At 42.2% G+C, this 25,255-nt stretch overlaps 1 protein-coding gene across 7 annotated transcripts in view; it reads left to right on the top strand.

The window, feature by feature from the left end:
- The window catches only part of LOC121271729 (activating transcription factor 7-interacting protein 1-like), a 183,916-nt gene that overhangs the window by 141,059 nt on the left and 17,602 nt on the right, over positions 1-25,255 (top strand). The gene's annotated exons all lie outside the window — the stretch shown is intronic.

The following is a 25,255-nucleotide window of genomic DNA, read 5'->3' as shown; positions in this document are numbered from 1 at the left end:
CATCTTTAGCCTCACCAGAAAGAAGAGAGTGGTGAAAAGCAGCCCTGATGAGCGGTCTTGTTTAATACAAAAACAAATGCGCACTTCGGTGGAGAGGGGGGAAAAAAATTGTTAATTATTTTGTGCATTCTCTAAATAAACTGGAAAGATTCTATAAATAAAACAGCACTCATTGGCACAGCATAATGTGGCTGGATTCAATCCGCAAAAAGAGATGCCGTCAAAAGTTTTCAGAAACCTTCAACTGAGTGTAGTGTTTTGATGGGATGCAACAATGCCTCACATTTCCAACAGCCTTAAATTCTGCACCCGGGTAACTCGTCGCTCAGCGCATCACAGCGCAGAAATGGAAGTGTTCAGTTGGTCAAGGTTCGTTTCCAGAACTCGTAAGCCTTTTCAAATTTCTATTTGCAGATTCTCTTCATTGCAGCACTAAAGTTTTTCCAGTTCTTCTAGAGAATACATACATGAAATCAATGTGTCTTTCCCTATTTGATTTTTTTCTTCATCAAATATCTCAATAGTTGAAAGGTCTGTTAGTTACAAAAGAGATTTAGCGTTGCTTTTTTTTCAAACTGAAAGCAAATTTGTGTCTTTCTACTATTGTATGACAACATGTAATGCCATGGTTTGTAATGTGTCAAAGAGATTGGTTAATAGGGTGTGTGCTATTGAATGTTGGCACACCTCTGCGGAAACCTTAATAACAAACGCCACCTGCTGGATTATTTTGTTTAGTTTTTTTTAACTTTAAAGAATTATATCAAAACATTACATATTACTCCGCAATTCACAGCTGTCCGAAAAAACAGTGTCTCACTCCTCACTCTACACCTATGGCATTTTCGATGGCAACACACTGCTCAGTTTTGAGGACCAAATGACAGAGGAACAAATTGCCAGCAACGAACTTTTAGATGGAGCCAGACGGCACGTTAGTGTGACTGAAGAGGATCTTATTGGACTTGAGGAGGAACGTAACGAGAAGAACACCCGCAAGCAGACAGACTGGGCAGTAAATATCCTTAAACAGTGGCTTATTGAAAAGGGCAGAGATGAGAAATTTGAAACTCTGTCGGTGGAAGAACTTAATAGTATTTTGAGAGAATTTTATGGCACTGTAAGAAATCATGATGGTAACACCTATAGCATTTCCAGTTACAAATCTATCCGGGCAGGCTTAAACAGGCACCTTAAGATGCCTCCTCACAGCCGGCAGATCTGCCTGATGCAGGATAAGGAATTCAGTAGTGCCAATAATGTGTTTCTAGGTGTGCTTAAAATACTCAGAAAGCAAGGAAAGGATGAAACAAACCACCATCCCCCTATTAATGCAGCTGACCTTCGAAAGATCAGAACATCTGGTGTCCTGGGACTTCACACACCCCTTGCACTTGTGAACAAAGTCTGGTTTGACCTGCAGTTACACTTTGCAAAGCGTGGACGGGAAATCCTTCGGGATCTCCCTCCAGATGCTTTTGTTATTAAGCGAGATCCCAATGGACGACGCTATGCAATGCTGAAGTATACTGGGAAAAGTAGAAGCCGTGAGGACCCTTTGAAATTGGGCCGGATGTACGATATGCCAGGAGATGTAAACTGCCCAGTCACTTCACTTGAACTTTATATATCCAAGCTGCCACCAGACCCTCCTGCGTTCTACCTTCACCCTCTAAAATTAACACCAGAGCAGTTACGAGAACAATCTGTTTGGTATAAAAGGGAGCCAATGGGAGTAAATTATCTTGGGAGTATGATGCCTAGAATCAGTATTGCTGCCAGACTCTCCCAGAGGTACACCAACCATTCCCTCAGAACTACAACTGTTCGTCTCTTGTGTGATGCTGGCCTTGGAGCACGGGAGATCATGGCACTCACTGGCCACCGTTCAGAATCCAGCATTAGAAACTACTGGGGAGCTGCAGAATTTCAGTACCGGGCCTGGTCAGACATGTTAGACAATGCAGGGTTCAACTATATTTACACAGCTCCAAGCTCTGTAGCACATGAACCACAACCAGGAACGTCTTCATCTACAGTGACTTTAAATCCCAACACTGTTACCGGAAAAAATGCTGGGATCATCTTGCAGAACTATGTCATTAAGCAGGAACGGCTAAAATGAACTCGTATTATTGTGAACAAAACTCAAGCTACATAAAAATTTTAAATGAATAATGTATTAAAACAAAGTATATATAGTTCTAAAATGAACAACCGGAAAGTATGATAGCATTGCAATTTCAGTGTTAAATTTAAACATGACTTTGGGTCAATAAAAAAAAAATTGGTTCTTTAAATTAAGCTTTTGATCAATAGAGGTTGGCTATTTGAAAAAAAATTGAAGGTTGATTCTTATAATCAATGCTGTAATGGTTCCCTGCTTTATCTGCTTGGCTCAAAGATATATTTTGCTTGCTGTTAAATCTACCTGTTTAAAAAGGGATAGCAAAGATGATGAAGCAGGGAACCTGTTTTGGAGTCGACAGTGGATGCACATCCACAGAGTTGGAGGCCAAGATCTGGAAAAGCAGCACAGAAGCTTTGCTGTCCTGACAGAGCTATTGAAATGTTGAACTTTGTTACTGTCCTTATCAAAATGCTGGAATCTTGTGAATACCAATTCAGGATGGATGCAGCCACAGTAAAACCTGTATTTTAATTATAAAGCTTCTGGAAAAAACTAAATAAGGCAGTAAAATTTGTGACCCTGCATTGCATTGGTTTGAATATAATGTGCACCAGTCCTTTGGTGCTAGTTTCATAATGCTGCTTGTATGCAGAGGCCTGTGACAGACAACAAATGGATTTCAAATATATGCAATGCTGCTTTTTCTTGGCATATCAACAAGGTCTGGAGTTAAACTGCATCTTGGACATGGGATATCAAATTACAATTTGGCAATTGAACATAACACTTCTGAGGGTCAAGAACCCTCCATGTAATGGGAGCAAAGGATGACTTTGTGACAAATTAGGAGTCACTTCCAGCTAATGGAGCTTGAGATGGAATCCTTTTCTCTCAGGTTGTTAAATATATAAAATATTTGCAAGCATATTTATTTTTCTCCTTTAGCTGTTTGAATCTCTGCTACAGTGGAGATATTTTCTTTCAAATAAATAAGATGAACTTTATAATGCAAAAATACTTATCACCCTTTTGCAAAGATACTTAACATTCATATTTATTTTAACTTATTGAATTATTTATGAATTAATATAGACTAAATGGTACAATCTTAAAGGGGAGCAGGAACAAAGAAGGCTGTGGGTTCATGTATCATTGTGTATGTGAATCTTTGAAGGTGACAGGACAAGCTGATAGTTTTTTTTACCATCTTGATATTCTTAGCTTTATAAGTAGAACCATAAAGTAACAAAAGATAGTTAAGCAAAACCTTCAAAAATCATTGGTTCAGCCTCAGAGTATTGTCTAATTCTGGGCATCATTAGGAAGAATGTATATGGCCTTAGAGAGGGTGAGGAAGAGATTTACTAGATTATACCTAGGGATGAGAGATTGGAGAAACTGGGATTGTTTTCATTCAGAAAGAAGACCTTGCATTTATATAGCACTTTCCACAACCACCGGATGTCTCAAAGCACTTTACAGCCAATGATGCTTAGTCACTATTGTAATGTAGGAAATGTGGCAACTAATTTGCAATCAGCAACATGATCAGATTATTTTATATGATGTTGATTGAGGGATAACTATTGGCCAGGACGCCAGGGATTAACTCTCCCTTGCTCCTCTTCAAAGTAGTGTCATGGGATCTTTTACATCCACCTAAGCAGCTGGATGGGACCTCGGTTTAATGCCTAATCTGAAAGGCAGCCTCTCCGACAGTGCACTGCAATGGAGTTTCAGCCCTGATTTTTGTTTTTTGATCCCAAGCCCTGGAGTGGGATTTGAACCCAGAGCCTTGTGACTCAAAAGGACTGTGCACTACCAACTGAGCTACTGCTGATGCACATAGAGCAGAGAGTGTTAAAGGGAGATTTAATAGAGGTGTTGAAAATTGAGGGGTCTGGATGGAATAAATAGAAAAATTGTTTCCACTGGCAGAAGGGTCAGTAACTAGAGATTCAAGATAATTGGCAAAAGAATCAGAAGGGAGATGAGGGATTTTTTTTTTTTTACTTGGTGAGTTATGATCAGGAAAGCACTACCTAAAAAGAGTGGTGGCAGCATATTCAATAACTTACAATAGGTAATTGGATAAATATTTGAAAAGGGGAAAATTTACAAATCTATGGGGAAAGGGGGAGAATATAGAGTTTGGAAAAACTGACCAGGTTTTGAGACTTCTTTATTGAGGAGTGATCTGAAATTCTAACTCCATTTGGTAGAGTATTGGATATTGGGTGTTACTCCAATGCCACGGTCTCATAGACTAACGGTGACCATTGAGAGAGCAGGAATGATGCACTTTCATACCTCCAATAAAAACTCTGTTTAAAAAAAACACAAAAATCAATACTTAAAAGTTGGCAAATTAGTTAGCTAACTTCAAGTATTAAGTTATAAAGTTTACAATGTCTTTATAAAGTTCATCTTTTGAGACTGAGTGACAACTTGTGCCTTTTAATGTAGTAAAAAGTCATAATGAGGCCATAATATCTTAATTAACTACCACTATCTTAAAAATAAAACAAATTTAATTTGGATCATGATTAAAATGTTAGTGTCTTGTGTTCTGACCCAATTCTGATTCAAAGGCTATTTGGTTGCAGGATACAACCTCTACTAGTTCAAGCTGCTATTGGATTTAAATAGCTTGCAGTGGCATGAGCTTATAAATTGGGCACCAGACAACATTTGTTTAACTGTAATCAGATCCAGGACAAAGGTTCAACCCCCCTGCGGCCACCCCCCAACCATTTGTTTAGGTGCAATCAGATCCAGGACCCTGGTTAACTAATTTAAGGGTGGTACTGTTGCTTTGTGGTATGAATAATACCCATTGTTCAGTTTCAGGTTTCACTGTATGCTGCCTATAATGTTCTTTAATTCCTTCTCAGATATGTGTTGTGTTTTTATTTATTTTTAAGCTGGCAACAATTAATCATTGCTCCTGCATTCTATTTTAAGAAGACTGGTAGCATCTGCCCTATCTAAAGCTTGCTCTTTTTCTCGCCCAGCTGGAGTTTGTTCCCTTAGCTATTCAGAAACTCTTGCACACTATATGTAATTTGTAACATTCAAGATCTAATTATCTGTGCAAAAGTTACCTTGTCAAGGCTGTAGGAGATATTCCGTGCTTTAAAAATGAAATAGTTGGTTACATGCTGTAAGGAGTCGTGTTTCCACGGCATTATCAAATGCTGCCTTAAATCTCATGAGTCTCAATGGTTAGGGACTGACTTGAATGTAAATACAAATAAGCTCTTTGTCATTGATCTTGGTGTGTGGATTATAATAAGTATAACCAGATGGTGTTAGTTTGAACAAAACAGATTTGAATCTGTGGAATTAAGTCAATAGTATCGGTATAAAAATCATAAATATACTCAAACATTAGTGTAGTAGGTTTTTGTATTGCAGTAACTAGACCAAAGTGTAAAACAGTGCTGTAAAGTATGGCAGTGAGGTGCCAAAGGTCTGTCATCTAAAGCAGCTAAACTAAAACAACACAGCGATGGAACATTAGGAGCTATTATTCCCATAGAATAGAAGGTAACCTTGGCAAAAGTGTAGGCATGACTGTGCAGAAGCTGTTACTCAAATCAGAAGCTTTTCCATGCCTCTTTTTTTAAATAATAAATTCAGGCACCATCAGGGAATCAAGCCTGTAACCAAAACACATTGGATGTCTACAGTATATTAGTCATTTTTTTCAAGTACAGTGACTTTAAGAGATTTTGTTGACTTTGTGACAAATGGCAAGTCGCAATGTAGCCATTGCATTTCCCACAATAGGGTTCATCCATGGCTGCCTCCTTTCCTTCATCCATCATGTTTCTCTACAGCATTAAGCTTGGAATCAGTTTTCATATGTAACGATGGCACCCAGCTGTTACCTCTCAGGTGTTAACCCTCAATTTGTTGTGTTGTCGGTGCCTGTCCAAAACACACCTCCCTTAGTTAAACATGGGTGAGGCCAAAGGCATCCTTTTGAGTTCCAACTGGAAGTTCAGAACCTTTAACTACTGCTTATATCCAGCTTGATCAGGCTGAAGCTGTCTGTAAACCGAATCTTTGCATCCTTCTCAATGTCTGATCCATTCTATGAGCGTGCCTGCACATTTCCACCTCCCAACTCTTGTCTTGCTTCCATTCCTATCTCGTGCCAGTTGCCCCAGATCCCTCATTCATGTTCTTTGCTAACTCAAAATTCAACTTCTGTGATGCTCTCGCTGCTGAACTCCATCTAAACAAAGTGTAAAACAAAAAGCTATCCATAACCCTTATTGACCTTGCTAATCTCCCTGTCCTGCAATGTTTTCTCTCTGGATTAGACTTCAACCTCCTGCAACCTTTTGTACTCTTGTCGTCTTCTGTATACTTACTTTCCTTGGAATTTGCTTCATAAGCCCCTGTATATCTCAATATCTTCAACAACCTCCTTGATGTCTTATCTGCTTAGCCACGCGTTTTCCACAATGCCTAACTCTTCTCCTAGTCCCTCCTTGGAATTCTGGCTACAGGCTTGATTCCCTGATCGTGCCTGAATTTGCTAACTATCTAAAAATGTATCGTCTCCCTCTTTGCCATGAAACGCCTTGGAATATTGATTGTTTTGGCAAAGTATAAGTGCAGATTGTTCCTTCTGTTGACAGCTCACAGTTGTACTAATGACAGTTGTTTCGACACTTACGTGTTTTAAGCGCTTGCACAAATGGTAGCCCAGAGGCATAGGTGCCAACAGTAGCACCTCAGCTGGTGCCCTAGTAAAGTTTTTAATTATCTTAACTCTGGGACATTCTGGTCACATATGTTTTTGCTGCCTTATTGGATTTATCATTACCTTTATTCAAAGAAAGCCCATTCATTACTTCTGTATGTAGGTGACCCATTGTGTACAGCTCCCCAGTGCAGTATCCATTCAGAATATGTCCTTCCCATGTCACAGTGCTCTATTTGGTAAGGAGTCCATTCTTCAGTAGGTGTCTTCAATTTACTATTACCAGTCAACATAACTGGGGAAGATGGCGATGTGGGGAGAAATTGGGATTCGGATTGCTGGCATGTGTTTTTAAATTAAAATAGTTAAGGGTATAGAAAAGTAAAGCCAGAGAGCCTTAAATTATATGAGAACAAGTGAAGGCAATAAGACTGAAATCATTTAAGGACCATCTGATACTGCACTGATGTTTCTGGGTAGATCAGCCAAAGTAGGCTAAATGGTTGCCCTTATCAGTAATTATCATTGGCAGACTGGGCTTTCCTGTAAGCTTTGCCCACAGTTGAATTAGAATGCACAGAAGGAGGCCATTTAGCTTATGTTCGTGCTGGCTTTGCAAGAACGACTCAGCTAGTCCCACTCCCCTGCCCTTTCCTTGTCCACATTTTTTTCTCTCTTCAGCTAATTATCCAATTCCTCTTTGAAAGCCTTTAGGTTCTGCCTCCAGCACACGCACTCAGGCAGTGCATTCCAGATACTGACAACATATTGCATGAAAATGTTTTTTCCTCATGTCACCTTTGGTTCTTTTGCTTTGCACCTTAAATTGGTGCCCCTTGATTCTTGACCCATTTTCCAATGGAAACTGTTTCTCCCTATCTCCTCTGTCTGGACCCCTCATGATTTTGAGCACCTCGATCAAATCTCCTCTCACCTTTTCCAAGGAGAACAGCCCCAGCTTCTACAATCTGTTGTCATAACTCAAGTCCTCCATCCCAAGAACCATTCTTGTAAATATTTTCTGCAGTCTCTCTAATGTGTTCACATTCTTCCCAACTTGTGCTGCCAAAAATTGAACACACAACTTGTTGAGGTCACATCAGTGTTTTGTAAAGGTTTACTTCCTTGTTTTTGCACACTCTGCCTGTACAAATCACATGATCCCAAATGCCTTATTAACTACTTACTCAGTCTGCCCTGCCACCTTCAATAATTATGCACATATACCCACAGGACCCTCTGCTCTTGCAACCCTTTTAGGATTGTATCCTTACATTGCATCTCCTTGTTCTTTCTATCAAAATGAATCACTTCATACTAATGTACATTAAATTTCATCTGCCACGTGTCCACCTATTCCACAAGCCTACTTCCAATTGAAGTCTATTGCTATCCTCTTCTCAGTTCACAATATTTCCAAGTTTTGTCATCTGCAGATTTCGAAATTGTGCTTTGTATACCCAAATCAAGTCATTAATATAGGCCAAGAAAAGCAGTTGTCTTAGTACTGACTCCTGGGTACCTTTTTCCAGTCTGAGAAACAAGTGTTCACTGCTATCTTCCACCTATCACTGGCCTTCTATCCAGCTTCACCTGTCCCACCCCCCTTAAACTGTATATATTTCACCACATTTTTACTTTAGTTCTGAAGAGGAGTCATACAGACTCGAAATGTTAGCTGTCTTTCTCTCCACAGAAGCTGTCAGACCTGCTGAGTTTTTCCAGTAATTTTTGTTTTTTTAAGTGTTCACTACTACTGTCTTTGCTGTCACTCAGCCAACTTTGTATCTACGCTGCAATGACCCTTTTATTCCACGGGCTTTAACTTTGCTAAGCCTAGTATGCAGCATTTCATCAAATATGTTGTAGAAGCTCATATACACTACATCAGATACATTACCCTCATCAACTGCGTCGAAGAAACTCAAACAAGATTTGCCATTAGCAAAGCTGTACTAGCTTAATTAATCCATGTGACTGTTAATTTTGGCCCAAATTATCATTTCCCATTACCAAGGTTAAACTGGCATATCATTGCTGGGCTCACCCTTCACTTTTGTTTGAACAAAGGTGTAACATTTCCAATTTTCCAGCCCACTGGCATCATCCCTGTATTTACGGAGAATTGGGAGATTGTGGCCTTGCCTCTGCAATTTCAACCATTACTTCCCTTGGGTGCATCTCATTTGGCCTTGGTGAATTATTAACTTTTAAGTACAATCAGATTTTCTGTTAGCACCTCTTTTGTCAATTTTTAGCCTATCCAGTGCCTCAACTGCCTCCTCTTGCAAGCATCATCTTCCTCGGTAAAGACAGATGCAAAGTACTCATTTAATACCTAATGCTTGTCCTCTGCCGCCCATGTGTGAATTCTCTTTTGGGTCCCTAATCAGCCCCACCACTCCTCTTGCTATTATTTTTCCAATTTGTATGCCAATTGGAGACTTTTATATGAGCTACCAATCTTCTCTTATACTTTCTCTGCTCTAATATTTTTTCACTTCCCCTCCTGAGCTTATGTTCAGCCTGATCCTCACTTGTTTTATCAACCTGACACTGGTCATACTCAGAAACACAAAAGTAAAGTACTGCGGATGCTGGAAATCTCAAAAACACAAAAATGTTGAAAATAATAAGCAGGTCAGGTAGCAACTGTGGCGATAAACAGAGTTAATGTTTCAGGTCAAGTCGATGTTCTGATGAAAGGTCATCCAGATCTGAAAAGTTAACTCTTGCTGTGCACACAATCGCTGCCTGATCTACTGAGTATTTTTAGTTTTTAAATCAGACGTCCCCATTTCCTGCTTCATCTTACTCACACTCTTTTGTCATCCAGGGAGCTTTGGCTTTGCAACATCCTACCTTTCTTCCTCGACTGTATACAAACTATCTCCCCTTTAAAGGCAGTCTAAAGGGGTTTAATCCATGTCTTTTACTCCTCAGAAATAAGTAAAGGCCTTTCTGCATTGAAGGGACCTAAATGATTAGTCCAATTTGCTTGGCAGTTTTATAATGCAGCCTGTTATGGAGAATTTGTACATTCATAAGCATACTTATAAGCAATTATAGAATTGTGTGTTTTAGAACTGATGCTAATGAGAACGATGTTGCAATTTTATTTAATAGGAAGCGTTGCTAAAACCGTCATAATAAATAAACGTTGTAACCAGCTCTCTGGCTTCACAGGGAGTATAAAATGACTGTAGTATTCAAGTTAAATAGTGAGAGAGTGGGGATCATTGCAGTGGTGCGTGCAGATCTAGCTTAGTCACCATTTTGAAGTCATGTGTTCTGTCTTATTTTTTATATAGCATTTTGATTTAATATTTATAGTTAAATAGCAGAACATATGGCCGTTTGGAAAGGGTAGAGTTCCGGTTTTTGCAATGCAGGCTGGGAGATACAAAATGGGGTGCTACAGCACCATCACTGGTGAGAGGACATAATTACAGCATGACACATTTACATAGCCTTCATCATAAATGCTGACATAGGAACTTGTAATGGAAATTTGATTCAAAACTAACAAACTTGACAATAGACAAGTTGACAAGGCTTGGCAGGCAGGAAATTCATAGGGCTGTAAGATTTTTAATAAGTTATAGTGTCATTGCAGTAGCAGGGACAAAATTGAATGTACTTTTAGTAAGCAGTTGGCAACACTAATCGAATATAGTAGAGAGGCAGTTGTAATAAGCAGGGTTTTTTGGATTTTTGGAAAAATCTCAAATGGTAACTCAACCTGAACTTGTTTAATTTGTTTTCTGGGCATACTGACAAGGCCTCATTTATTGCCCAAGAAGATGGTGCAGCATAGCATTTGTTTCTACAACTGAATGGCTGACTTAACACGTTAGCAAATCATGTAATTGGGATCGGATCCAGACCAGGCAGGGTGACAAGTATACTTCTCTGAAGGAAGTTGAACCAGTTGTTTTTTTTGCCAATCTGGCCTGATGCTAGTTCAGTTTCATTTTTACAACTTGCCATGATGGGGTTTGACTTTGCAAGGTCTGGGTTTCTAGACAATGCCATAACCACCACAGTACTAAACTGTAAAACATTTCCACCAGCTGGAGATCATGCTCACTCTGAGGTGCTCCTATTGTACACTGGAACTTTCAGTACTTAAACTGTGTGAAAGTCCTATTCCAGGCATGAATTTACTTGTCTACGCTAGTTGCTGTTGATGGGATTAAACCTGGGTCAAAAAAAGAAACAGCCAATAATACACAGTAAGACAGGCAGCATCTATGGAGAGCAAACAAGTTGATATTTCAGGGCTGGATGACCATCACTAAGTATATTATCTGATTAGATTTGGGCATTATGTAACTAGGCTAATAAGGAATTTGCTATATGCAGGTATTGTACTACAGTATATTGTTGGTCATAACTAGGTAGTAATAAATCATTCAGTTAATCCAGTTTTTTTTATTTATTCATGGGATGTGGGTGTCGCTGGCTAGGGCAGCACTTATTGCCCATCCCTAATTGCCCTTGCAAAGGTGGCGGTGCAGTGCCTTCTTGAGCCACTGTAGTTCATGTGATGTAGGTACATCCATAGTGATATTAAGGGGGGAGTTCCAGGATTTTGACCCAGTGACAGTGAAGGAACAGCGATATATTTCCAAGTCAGAGTGATGAGTGGCTTGGAGGGGAACTTATAGGTGGTGGTGTTCCCATCTGTCTGCTGCCCTTGTCCTTCTAGATAGTAGTGGTTGTGGGTTTGGAAGGTGCTGTCTGAGGAGGCTTGGTGAGTTCCTGCAGTGCAAGTCGTAGATGGTACACACTGCTGCTACTGTGGTGGTGGTGGGGGGAGTGACTGTTTGTGGATGGGGTGCCAATCAAGTGGGCTGCTTTGTCCTGGATGGTGTCAAGCTTCATGAATGTTGTTGGAGCTGCACTTACCCAGGCAAGTGGAGAGTATTCCATCACACTCCTGACTAGTGCTTTATAAATGGTAGGCAGTCTTTGGGGAGTCAGGAGGTGAGCTACTTTCTGCAGGATTCCTAGTCTCTGACCTGCTCTTGTAGCCATAGTATTTATATGGCTAGTCCAGTTCGGTTTCTGGTCAATGGTAACCCCCAGGATGTTGATAGTGGGGGATTTAGCTGTAATAATGCCACTGAATGTCATGATGGTTAGATTCTCTCTTGTTGGAGATGGTCATTGCCTGGCACTTGTGGCATTTATGTTGTTTGCCACTTGTCAGGCCAAGCCTGGACATTGTCCAGGACTTGCTTCATTTGGACATGGGTTGCTTCAGTATCTGAGGAGTCGCAAATGGTGCTGAACGTTCTGCAATCATCAACGAACATCCCTACTTCTGACCTTATGGTGGAAGGAAGGTCATTGATGAAGCAGCTGTAGATGGTTGGGCCTAGTTGCCTAATAGTTTACTTGTCCTATGACCAGTAAAGTTAACTTTTGCATTCATCTCCAGTCCTGAATGCAGGCTTAGCATTTTCACTTTTTAAACTCTGGGAAATGCTACCTCAGTCATCAAAAGCTCAAAACATAATAGAATTTTGGAGTTACTGATGAAAAGTGATTATTTTGTAATTTTATTCCATCCTTTCAATTATGCTTTAGTAATTTGTTGCCAGTTTTAAAAAAAATTTGTAAACTCAGAACAAATTATGTATTGTCACTTTTTTCACCCTGAGTTAATAATGAGTAAGAAGGTGTGTATGAGCAAATAACGTGCATAGCCGCTAGAGCAGCACGTTCTATCGGTGCTTTCAGTGTCCCATGCAATGTACTTTCTGGTTTAGTGAACAGAGAGAGATGCCTATGGCCCCCTCATGGACAATGGCTAATTATCGATGAATCAAACCTGTGCTTGAGAAGGATTATTGACCTGAGCAAGACATCAGGGCCTTTAATTTCCTACCAACTCGGTCTCATTAATTACAATGACACCCACAACAAAACAATCCTGTGCAGATGAAGCGAAAGAACTCCTCCAGAGTAAAGTTATTGTTAAAGTCAATTGTGGTGTGCTCTACTAATAATCAAGAACAAATCACTAATATTACAAGATTAGTTTAATCCTTATGTCACAATTAATGCAGTGCTGTACAATTCTTCCAAAGGAGCATCCTGAACAGGTCAATATCTTTGTATTGTAACATTACAACTTCTTACCTTAAAGTATATTATTGCTAAAAGAAAGGCGTTTCTTTTATCATGGACTGAGCTAAGCTAAATTTAAAAACTGTCAAAAGTCAAATCTGCGAAAAATCCCCATGTTATGAAATGCAATCGGCCATTGCTGCCAGAACAGCCATTACGTCCAGAACTGACAAAGGATTGGGATTGGTTCTTTTACAATTTTCCTTCCAAATGAGCAGTTTTGGATTGTACTGGATCCTCCATCTCTAATTTGTTCATTTTTTGCAAAATAAAACTGATCACACTTTGAACAAAACCTCCATTTAGACAGTATTAGTTTAATTTTAATATGCCCGGCAGCTTGCAAAGGATTAAATTAAAGTATTACATTTAAGTGTTCCCGTTTGGCGAGGTTTTAGCACTGATTCTATTTTGAACTCATGCACTTGTATCAATCCCCAAAATACCGCATAGAAACCTCCTTCCCTTTTGAAGTTTTTGAATGTCTGTCTGCCCATTCATGCTGCTCTGTGGTAATGGGATTGGGAGGAAAGTCCCATACTTGCCTTTTTGCTATTTATTGTTTATTTCTGGCCCTGACTTCATGTCTCAGGCAAATAAATATGCAAATTAAGTCAATTTAAGTTGGATGCACTTTCAAGTGGGACTTCCACCCTAGGTCTTGTATTCGCTGTGAGCAATTCAATCCTAAAAAGATTTAAATGTGTATTGCTGGGGTTTTCGAGATGGATTAAAGCAATGAGTAAGTTTTCATTTTCACTCTAAATTACTGGGCTTCAAAAGTCCTGTGTGCACAAAAGGGAAAGGATAGTGCAATATTCAATATCTGTAGCACCTTAATGGTTTTGATTTTTGAATTAGTTGAGAATCCCTGGGGAATAGGAAGCAAAGAAAGTCTGTTTAAAACAATATACACCTTCCAGTTCATTATTGCTATTATATAACGCCTAGGAGCATCTGTTGTACTTTTGCTATTGTTATCTATATTCTTTACATGAGAATTTTCATGCAATCTGTGGTGTATTTTGTAATGAACTGGGCAAGGATTGTTGAATATTCATGATGTGATGCCTAGTAATTGCCAATCTACCACAGTTCAATGTATTTTTAAAAATTCTTTGTAAGTTTGGTATCACCTATGATTAACGCACCAATTTGGGGTCATCGCATGTTGTGGAACTAGAATATTGGCAGATGCCAGTTTAGAACCAGTGTGATTTTATTGCAAACTTTTTCTTGGTTTTTTTTTTGGTGTAATGTTACTGAAATGAACTCAGCAGGTGGCGCTCGTTTTAAAATGAAGGCGAAGGAACATTGCATTATCCTGCATAATGCATAGGTTCTAACCATTCAGATTTTGCACATGTGACCATGGCGTTATATAATAATTATGGTAATCTTACTGTTGTGTGTTGTCAGTGTTTTTGCAAAAAGAAACATGAGCTTTATTAGCTGATGGATTGACTATGTATGAAAACCACAAAAAGTGTTTTGTAGTGAAATATGAGCTGCAATATAATCCTTTACTTTACAGTGAAACTGACTTTCGAAACAAAATGTGGATCTTGTTGAACAGATGAGCCTCAACAACAAATCTGGACAGCTAATAACTCTTCAGCTATCTCCCTCCTTGCTTGTCTAAAACAGTAACACTTGATTGTATTCTGCTAATTAACATTAAATGTGTTGGGAGGCAGAATCAGAGTAAAGTGCAAGGCTCTCATTTGGCTGATAAGCAATGTGTGATTCTTGTTGGGTACTGAGGCTTTGTGCTCAACATCCTTCACTGGTCCAAAAAATCCCAAATTGTTTCGAATGAAAACTATCTCAAGTGTTTTAAGCCTAAACCAAACACAATGACCAATAGTGTGTGGTTGAGTAACTCCTACTGTGGAACTGGGGCTGAGTTGGCTACTGACTTTGATCAACATTCATCCCTCCAGTCTGCTGTAGCGTTTACTGTACACTTTGGTTTTACTGTGAATGCTGTGTTCTATGTTCCTCCTTGTGCTTCGATCAGCTCTTTTATCTTCTATTGTGTGCATCCTACTCAATGATAGAATGTGCTTCCTTGGGGCCATTTACCCAGAGTTATTAGAGATTCCCAAATTCTCATTTTCCCCCCTCTAGTAGTAGCTTCTAATTTGTTTTCAGCTGTGAATCAGAGCAAAGTATTCACTGGCTGAATGCCAGAGTGGAAAATTGGGATGAAGCTTTCAGATAATATGGCCAAAAATTGTGTTTATCAACTAAGTGGTTTCACTTGTTTTCTAGTTGAGAAGGCTGACAATTCATTTGTCTACATACTACCTAGCTCCAAGGAAGATTAGTGACTCGATCCTTGGCTTCCCATATGTTCTGAACATCAAATTTAACGGAAGGTCATTCACTTTTTTAGTCGATGCGTTGCAGTAAAAAGACTGCAAAGTGATTAAAATGTCACTGAACTGACTAACCAGTGGGATTGGGTAACATTAACATGTTTCCTGTAAGTGGCCCCAGTGAGAGAACTGCCTAGTGTATTGTTGTGTTTAACTGTTCCCTCATGCTTTTCTTCCAGTGCAGACTCTGCACTGTTGCACTATAGATTCTAAATACTGTCTATATTTAGCTTATCACTTGCACTTTAATCTGCTTCAACCTCTGTTCCATCCCACCTCCAGCTAGTTGTACTGTGTGTGGCTGTCAGTTCCTGCTTTAATCTTCTCTATTCCAGTGCAGTCTGTCTCCAATCTTGTCCTGCAACATAGTGAGTGCTCTGTGTCACAATCGGCTGCTTTGTAACTATTTCAGTATAAACGCTGCATATACATGATAAACTAAGCCTTAGAGTGTGGTGTGTAATGCGTTGCATTACACTGTCATGCTCCATTTTGCTCCATTTGCTCCATCTCTGCATTGATTGTGATCCATCATATACCATGTAGATCCAGAATGCTGAGGCCTGTGTACTGCAGTGCTCAGCTGCTGCCTCTTACTTCAGTGACCCCTATTCAGTGTAAATCCAGTCAACACTGTAGACTCGTTGAAATGACAAATGGAATTGCAGAATATCTCTGTTCAAATAAATGAAATTGTAAACCTTTGTGGATTTTAAACTACTCATTTTCAAAGCAATTAATTGGTCCCTGGATGTTGGTTCCAGATGTGCATAATTGGCAAACTCCTAATTGCAGCGAATGGTGACAGCTTGTTTGCAGTTGAATTTACAAGCTGAAGCTACTTCAAATGGTTAGCATCAAAACATAAGAAATAGGAACAGAAGTAGACTATTTGATCCCTTGAGCCTGCCCTGCCATTCAATAAGATTCTGGTTGATCATCTTGTGTTTTGATTTCCACATTCCCATCTAACATCTAACCCCGATAACCTTTGATTCCCTTGCCTAACAGGAATCTGTCTATCTCCCTCCCCCCGTTCTGTCTTTCCCTCCCCCGTTGTTTTCTCTCTATCCCTCCGCCCATTTCCCCTCTCCCTCCGACCGTTCTCTCATTCCCCCTTCTCTCTCTCCCTCCCCGTTCTCTCTCTGCCCCCCCCACCGTTCTCTCTCTCTTTCTCCCCCCCCCCCCAACCCCCGGGTTCTCTCTCTCTTTTCCCCTCCCAACCCCCGGGTTCTCTCACTCTTTGCCCCCCAACCCCCGGGTTCTCTCTCTCTCTCCCCCCCCAACCCCCGGATTCTCTCTCTCTCTTTCCCCCCCCCAAACCCCCGGGTTTTCTCTTCCCCCCCCCCCCCCCCCCCCAAACCCCCGGGTTCTCTCTCTCTTTCCCCCCCCCCCCAACCCCCGGGTTCTCTCTCTCTTTCCCCCCCCCAACCCCCGGGTTCTCTCTCTCTTCCCCCCCCCCCCCAACCCCCGGGTTCTCTCTCTCTTCCCCCCAACCCCCGGGTTCTCTCTCTCTTTCCCCCCCCCACCCCCCGGTTCTCTCTCTCTTTCCCCCCCCCCAACCCCTGGGTTCTCTCTCTCTTTCCCCCCCAACCCCTGGGTTCTCTCTCTCTTTCCCCCCCAACCCCCGGGTTCTCCCTCTCTTCCCCCAGTTCTGCTTTAAAAATATTCAATGACCCCACCTTCTGAGGCAGAGAATGCCAAAGTTTCAACACTCAGAGAAAAAATTTCTCTTCATCTCTGTCCTAAAAGGGCGACCCCTAATTTTAAAACAGTGCCCCCTAGTTCTGGACTCACCCACAAAAGGAAACATCCTTTCAATGTCCACCTTGTCAAGGCCGTTCAGGATCTTGTACACTTGAATCAAATCATCCCTCATTCTTCTAAACTCCAGTGGAAACAAGCCCAGTCTGTTCAACCTTTCCTCATAAGACAGCCCACTCATTCCAGGTATCAAACTAGTCTTTAGTTCTGATGAAGAGTTATACGGACTTGAAACGTTAACTCTGTCTCCCTCTCCACAGATGCTGTCAAATCTGCTGAGTTTTTCCAGCAATTTTTGTTTTTGTTTCAGATTTCCAGCATCTGCGGTATTTTGCTTTTATCAATCTAGTAAACCTCCTCTGAATGCCTCCTTTCTATTTATATCGTTCCTTAAATAAGGAGACCAAAACTTTCCACAGTATTCGAGGTGCGGTCTCACCAATACCCAGTATAACTGAAGTATAACATCCTTACTTTTATGTTCAATCCCTCTCGTAATAAAGGATAGCATTCCATTAGCCGTCTTAATTACTTGCTGTACCTGTATACTAACTTTATGTGACTCGGACTAGAACACCTAGATCCCTCTGCACCTCAGAATTATGCAGCCCTTCTCTATTTAAGTAATACTCTGCTTTTTTGTCCTTCCTGCCAAAGGAAACAAATTCACATTTTCCCATATTAAACTCCATTTGCCAGATCTTTGCCCACTCACTCAACCTATCTATATCCATCTGCAACCTCCTCATGTCCTCTTCACAATATACTTTCCCACCTATCTTTGTGTCGTCTGCAAATTTAGTTACTGTCTTCACTCCCCTCATCTAAGTCATTGATGTAGATTGTAAAAAGTTGAAGCCCCAATAGAGTGGGAGTCTACTCGTCACATCCTGCCAATCAGAAAAAGACCCATTTATGCATACTCTTTGCTTTCTGCCGGCCAGCCAATCTTCTATCCAGGCTAATATGTTACCCACTACACCATACGCTTTTATTTTCTGTAATCTTTGATGTGGCATCTTATCAAATGCCTTCTGGAAATCCAAGTACAGCACGTCCACAGGCTCCCCTTTATCCATCGCACATTACTCCTTGAAAAAACGCCTTTCACAAAACCATGCTGACTCCCCTATTGCCTTGAGCTCTTCTAAGTGCTCAGCTATAACCTCCTTAATGATCGATTCTAATAACTTCCCACGACAGATGTCAAGCTAACTGGCCTATAGTTTCCTGTTTTCTGCCTCCCTCCCTTTTTGAATAGAGGGGTTATATTTGCTACTTTCCAATCTGATGGAACCTTTCCAGAATCTAGCAAATTTTGGAAAATTAGCACCAGCGCATCAACTACCTCATTAGCCACCTCTTTTAAGACCCTAGGATGTAGTCCATCGGGACCTGGAGACTTGCCAGCCTACAGCTCCATCAATTTGCTCAGTACTGTTTCCCTAGTGATTTCAATTTCACCAAGTTCCTTTCTCCTGTTGACCCCCTGATTTTGGAGCTGTTTTTTGTATCCTCTATAGTGAACACAAAATATTTGTTCATTTATTCAGCCACTACTATTAACTCCTCCCCAATGTCACACTCTAGAGAACCAGCAATCACTTTACTTACTCTTCCCTTGTATGTACCTAAAGAAATTCTTGCTATCCATTTTTACATTGCAGCTTGCCTATAATTTCCCTTCTCTACCAGTAGTTTCCCTTCTACCCACAATTTCCCTTCTCTACCAGTCATCCTCCCCTCCCGTTTGATGATCTTTGCTAATGGTGCTGTATCTTTCTGCGATACGGTTTAATATATGTAAGTGGCTTGTTGGTAGTTCCCTTGATTGACGAGAGGTTATGAAACTCTGGGTCTCATTGCAGCCCAATCCTATCCTCATCCAGTATGCACACCCAAACAGTTTTACTGTAAGATTTAATGAATGGTGATTGGGAATCTTAGGTGGTTAACACAGGCCCCCCCCCCCCCCCACCCCACCCCTTAAGCCTTGCACTTTTCTGAATGCACTGCTATTAATGAATTATTTGCATTTTTAAATTCTGTTTTACACTACTCTGATTTTTTAAATCCACTTTTTAATCCACTTTTTAATGGCTGCAGTAGCTCCTCTTATCTATTCTCTTCCCCCTCCCCACCACCACCATCCTCCCCCCACACTATAAAACAGCTGAAGCTAAGTGAACAGGAGAACTACTAGGTGCACTAGCGGATTTGACCATACAGCCTCCTTGCTTCTGCCCTCAGCAGTTCCTGGCTGCCTCAAGACTTCCCCCTGCTAATGATAATGTTGAAAGCTGATCCATTTAGGTAGATTTCAGTATCAACCCACATCCCACCCATGTGTGGTACCACCTGTGGAAGTTTGGCGTGCTGTCTACTAACTATGGATGGTTTTGTATTCTGGCATATAACAACCAGTTACTATTGATTGTGCAGTTGAACTCATGTTGCAAACAGAGTTAGCAAAGGGGGATGTTTACCACCCAAATTATAGAATTTTTATTTGAAGTGGAGGAGGGGTGTTGGGTGACAGGTGGTGGGTGCTGGTTACTGACTGTTGGGGTCGAATTTTCCCAAATTTCCCGATGGCAGGTTTTCACGCCGTATTGTCCTGAACCTACCTCATTATTTATGCATGGTGGGTGGGCTCTCATTTGCCCACCCAGCATCACCTTGCTACTGCATCACGCCAAGTCACCATGTTTAAAGTCCAGCTGCAAGCACACATCTCAGTGCTTCCAGTTCACTGCTGCTGCACGGAAGACATGGCGCTGAAAATGAAGAAGACTGCAGCCCCCAGGTTCAACGACGCATCTCTCGAGCGACTTTTGGATGTGGTGGAGGCCCACTGGGATGTCCTCTACCCCCGCTCTAGTTGGCCTCCAACATTGTGTACAAGAGAGGGGTATTGGGCAGCTCGATCTCACTCCAGTTACCCCTACTCCCCAAGGAGTTAGCCTAGGGCACCCACATGGAGGGGGATCTGCAGTTGCACGCTCCAGGCCTATCCATCCAGGTGACTGAGTTTCTGGCCCATCTGACTCCCCTCTTTCTGTGACTTCAGCTCTAGCTCCACAGGCCAAGGAGAGTGCCACTGCCACACAGCAGTATCCTGAAAGCAGGCTGGGGCTCTCCAAGTCTCAGCCTTCCAGGGGACACCCGTCAAAGTCATCATAGGGCGTCACAGTCAGTAGGCTGCCTCCACCTCAGTTGTGGATGTCTGAGGAGTAGCAGGACATAGTGGCAGGGTTAGGACTGTTAAGAATTAGTTGCACAGCCTGGGCATGGTGTTAATCACTTGTACATACTGTTCACTATCGTCAATAAATTCCCAAGAATGTCTCCCTACCTGTGGCTCCTTGTTCTGATGAGCAGTGTTCTTGTCATTCAGATGTGAAACCTTTTTGCACAAGATAAAGGAAGATGTCTCAGTTCGGGGCCTCTTCCCTGTGCTCTGTGCAGCCTTCAGACCAAAGTGATGGTCCGGCCTCTCACTCCCTGGAGATATTACTGATGCCTGCACGTCGGCGGAGTTTGTCATTTCTACCAGAATGTAGTGGGCAGGTGCCACAGAGTGTTCTCATTCTCTGTGTGCTCTCAGCACCTTTTTGAAGAGGGGCTGTCCTCCAGCTTTTCAGCATCTGTGACCACTGATGCTGTGCTCCAGCTCCTGAAGGGCTCAGGTGCTGAAGGCAGACAAAGCATCAGATGCTTCTCATGTTTCATGGCTGCATCCCTTTGATCTGACCCTGATCACAGAGCGCAAGCAAGCTGTCCTTGGCCAGACAGGCGTCAGGCATTCTCAGAGGCTGTGTGAAGTATTATTGAGTGTCCTCAATGCATCACATTGTCATCCTCCTGCAACCCAGTGACTTTTGGAGCCTCCACCGTGTCTCCATGACAGGAGCATTCTCACAGAGGGTATTTGTGCTGCCATAAACCAGACTGGCACCAAACATTCACAAATGCAATGTGAGGAACTATGGGGTCACCCCTCTGCATGTCATTGTCGTCATCCTCCACAAATCTGGCAGCTTTGAGGGCCTCCCAAGTGCCACACATTCATCTAGCCAGTGCGAGGGCCTCATCCCAGTCATCGTCACCTCCGAGGACCACCTCAACCTCATACCTGTTGGTGGCGTCCTTATCTGAGGAGACATGCAGCTCCTCCATTTCCTCCTCAGCCATTGCCCCATTGGAGCGGCAGGTTGTAAAGGGTGCAGCAGATGCCGACAGTGCGTGACACCCTCTGCGGACTGTGTTGCAGGGCTCCACCAGACTGGTCCAGGCTTCAGAACCTCATCCTCAGCACCCAGATGGTCTGCTCCTCCAAGTTGCAAACTGTGGCATGAGCCTCATTATATCGTCGCTGTGCTGCAGTCTGAGGCCGCTGCACAGGTGTCATCAGCCACGGCCTCTGTGGGTAGTCCTTGTCCCCAAGGAGCCATCCCTGCAGCCCCTGTGGACCGTGGAAGATTCCAGTGATCTGTGACCGACTGAGGATATAGGCGTCATGCACACTCCCTGGAAACCGTGCGTACACCTGCAGGATGTATTTCTGGTGGTTGCAAACCAGCTGCACTTTCAGAGAATGGAAGCCCTTGTGGTTGATTTAGTCCACCGTGTGTTGCGATGGAAATCTGAGGGCCACATGAGTATAGTCAATCGCATACTATAACTGTGGGAAACCAGAGATCTGGGCAAATCCAATTGCTCTTAAATCCTGGCTGTTCTGGTCCTGGGCATAACGCATAAAGTTGTGTGCCCTCGCAAAGATGGCATCCATAACCTCATGGATGCATTTGTGGGCGGAGGCTTGAGAGATCCCACAGAGGTCACCTGTGGAGCCCTGAAAGGAGCCAGTGGCATAGAAATTGAGCGCCATGGTCACTTTCACAGCCACTGGCAGTGGATGCCCTCCATATCCCTGTGGCACAAAATCCTGCAGTAAATGGCAGATGTGATTGACCAGCTCCCTCGACATACGCAGTCTTCGGCGACACTCGTTCTCAGTCATCTGCAAAAATGAAAGGTGGCATTTGCAGATCCTGGATGTCACTAGGCGCCAACTAGCAATGACTCGCTGTGGCTCTTGGGCAGTATGTGGGGGAACACCAACCACCCCTGCTTCCTAATGTTGCTGCTCCTGCCTCTCTGCACCCAGGAGCCTCAGTCGCTCTCTCCTTCATCTTCATGCTTGGTAGGCCATCAGGCATACAGCTAGTTCACCAGGCTCCATGATCCTGATGTACTACTCCTGCAGGATGAAAGAGAGAGAGAGAGACACGTGGTTAGTATAGGTGTATGAAGAACCTGTCCTGGTTAAGTGTATGATGGCCTCTTAATGCTTGCTGGAGAGTGCTGGCCACCACTTGGAAGGCCAGAGATTGGTGTGCTGCTTGGCTGCCCTGTTAGCTTGAACCATGAGGGAGACTGGTCCAAACCGGGATGCTGACATTGCAAGAGGCTGTGAGCGCCTCCAGCAGTGACTGCTACATGGCCAGCTTTAGCGAGGGGATTGTACAACATGTGCAGTCCAACTGCTCTGCAGTCCACTAAGTGGGGCATGGGGGTGGTGGGGAGGAGGGTCTGCAGAACTTGGTGGCACTTGGACGCCTCTGCGTTGTGTGAGTGGGCAGATAAGCTAGGAGCCTGACCCCAGTCATATCCATCTGGCTGCACCTGAACTTTCTCAGTTGCAGAGGAATAGTCACTTTTTGAACAGGTTTCCCTAATGCATGGCCACTTTCCCTCGTCCACCCCGAATGCCCTATATTCAACATTTCCATGATGGCAGAGACACGTCTCCCTCCACCAACAGTTGCTTGGAGGCTGGGTTGCCCTTAGCTACCCCCACGCCACCAGTCGCCTCAACGGTAAGGTTGCACTTGCACCGCCATCCCCCCCCCGAAGTTTGCAAAACAACAGGTGACTCTAGCGAGCTCCACAGAACATTGCTGTGCACTCACCTCCAGTTCACCCAGAGTTCGGGCTGCCAAGAGTGCATCACCTCTGTGCTGTTGTGAAGCACATCGGTGTGCTTTCCCACCAACATGAAGGGACAGTCCAATGGAGGTGCAAGTGCCTGGTGGGCTGACCTGATAATGATTTGCAAATGTATTGCATTGAGGTTCCCAGCGACCGAAGGCGGGAAACATGGCCTGCCATTGGCAGGCTGAACAGACAATGGCTACCTGCCTTCCTGCTGTTGTGAAACTGATTGTGCCATATTGTCTGCTTATGCCACTTATCACTCCCGCCATTAACGGGCACAGAAAATTCCGCCCCTGATTTCCCAGGACCTGACTACATCACAAACTGCATTTATTTTCAACATAATCAGGACTAGATGAGTGATTTAGTTGAGTGAAATACCATTAAACCAATAGCACCATTACCATAGACTTTCCCTCAGTCAGTGATCAGACAAAATAAGGCCAAAATAGGTTAACCTATTTGAAAATTACACATCTACCACAAGAACAAATGTCACATTGAGAGGTGCAATGCCTGCTTAGAAATCATAGAAAATATGCAACACCTTCGTTCGAGACACAAATTTGCTGAATTCTTCATATCTGCAACCTGAAATTGATGAACATATTGTAATCTTTTAGAGTTCCCTGACCATTGTACTGAGTGACTGAATCCTATTTTGTTAACAAATCTTTGGAGCCTAAAAGAGCTGCAGATCCACCTGAGCAGAATACACTGCATTGCACTATGTAACACTCCAGTCCTTAAAATATTGCATCATCTGACTAACGCCATGGAAGATGTGTTGGTCATTTAAAAAAAATCTAGATTAAAATGCTGCTGTGCTTGTTTAAGTGCGCATAATATTAACTGCCAAAGGTGTTACCAAAATAAAGAATCGCAACAATAAGGGACCATAAGCAATAATGGACCATAAGTTTTGAATGTGGTGGATAGGGCCCTTTTTTAGACTACCTAAGGGCCAACTACTTTCAATGCAAGTTTGTTCAGCCCATACTATCATTACTGTTTTTGTCTCTGCCATCATGGAAATGTTGCAATATTCTCAGATTGCATATTTAAATGCTTCCATGAGATACAAAAGGCTATCCTAACAAACTTAAGAGTTATTAAAGCTAACGGAAGGTTTTATAACTATATTGAGAAAGTGAGCAGGAAGGGAGAATGTGGGCCCATTGGAGACCGTTGCAGGAGGGATTATGGATAATAAGGAAATGGCAGACTTATTAAATGAATATTTTCTATTTGTTTTCATGGCGAAGAGAGGGGACAGAATACCAGCGGTAGAAGGGAACCCGAGGTAAAGTTAAGGGGAGGAACTTAAAACCACAGCAATGCAAAAAATAATGCAGACAAAGTTTTTGCTTGTGTAAAGAAATGAGAAATGTTAGATACATGGGTCATAATTTTTCCAAGCTCTCTGGACTAGGTAGATATGCCTTTGGGTTGGAAAAGTGCAAATGTCACTATTATTTAAGACAATTGTGAGAAACAGGAAACTAGAGACTGTCAATTTAACATCAGTACAGGGGAGTTACTGGAATTTTACCGGGAATAGAGTCATCAGGGAAGTTACTTGAATTTTATTGGGAATAGAGTCATGAAGAATTTGTACATGACTCACTGAACATTTGTACAAATATAAACTGATTGGAGAGAGGAGTCTACATGGAGTCCAAAGCTAGAGGTTATAAATATTCATAAATCTAACAGAATTCTGCAGAAATTTCTTCACTCACTAGCAAGAATGTAGAACATGCTATCAGTTGTTGAGCAGTTGAGGCAATCAGCATAGCAAGCTGTATGAGTAAAAAAGGGAGAAAGGAATGGAAGATATCCTGATTAGTTAGATGAAGGAGGCTCACATAGAGCATAAACGTCAGCATAGACCAATTGGGCCAGATGACCTGTTTTTGTGCAGTACGTTGATGTAAAGGGTGAGTCATGTTGAACTTTTTGAATCACTAACAAGGTAGATAGGGAAGTATCAAATGGCTATTGTCTATATGAACTTCCAGAAGGCAGTTGATAAGGTTCAGCATGAGATTGAGTAGAAATGAGGGTGTGAGGAACTGGAGGTAACCTTGTAATGTAGGTTGGCAATTATTTGGATGAAGGAAT

Source organism: Carcharodon carcharias, chromosome 31, assembly GCF_017639515.1.
Source record: "Carcharodon carcharias isolate sCarCar2 chromosome 31, sCarCar2.pri, whole genome shotgun sequence".
Classification (NCBI taxonomy): Eukaryota; Metazoa; Chordata; class Chondrichthyes; order Lamniformes; family Lamnidae; genus Carcharodon; species Carcharodon carcharias.
Note: the sequence above shows the minus strand (reverse complement) of the source record. Positions and strands in the feature narration are given on the sequence as shown.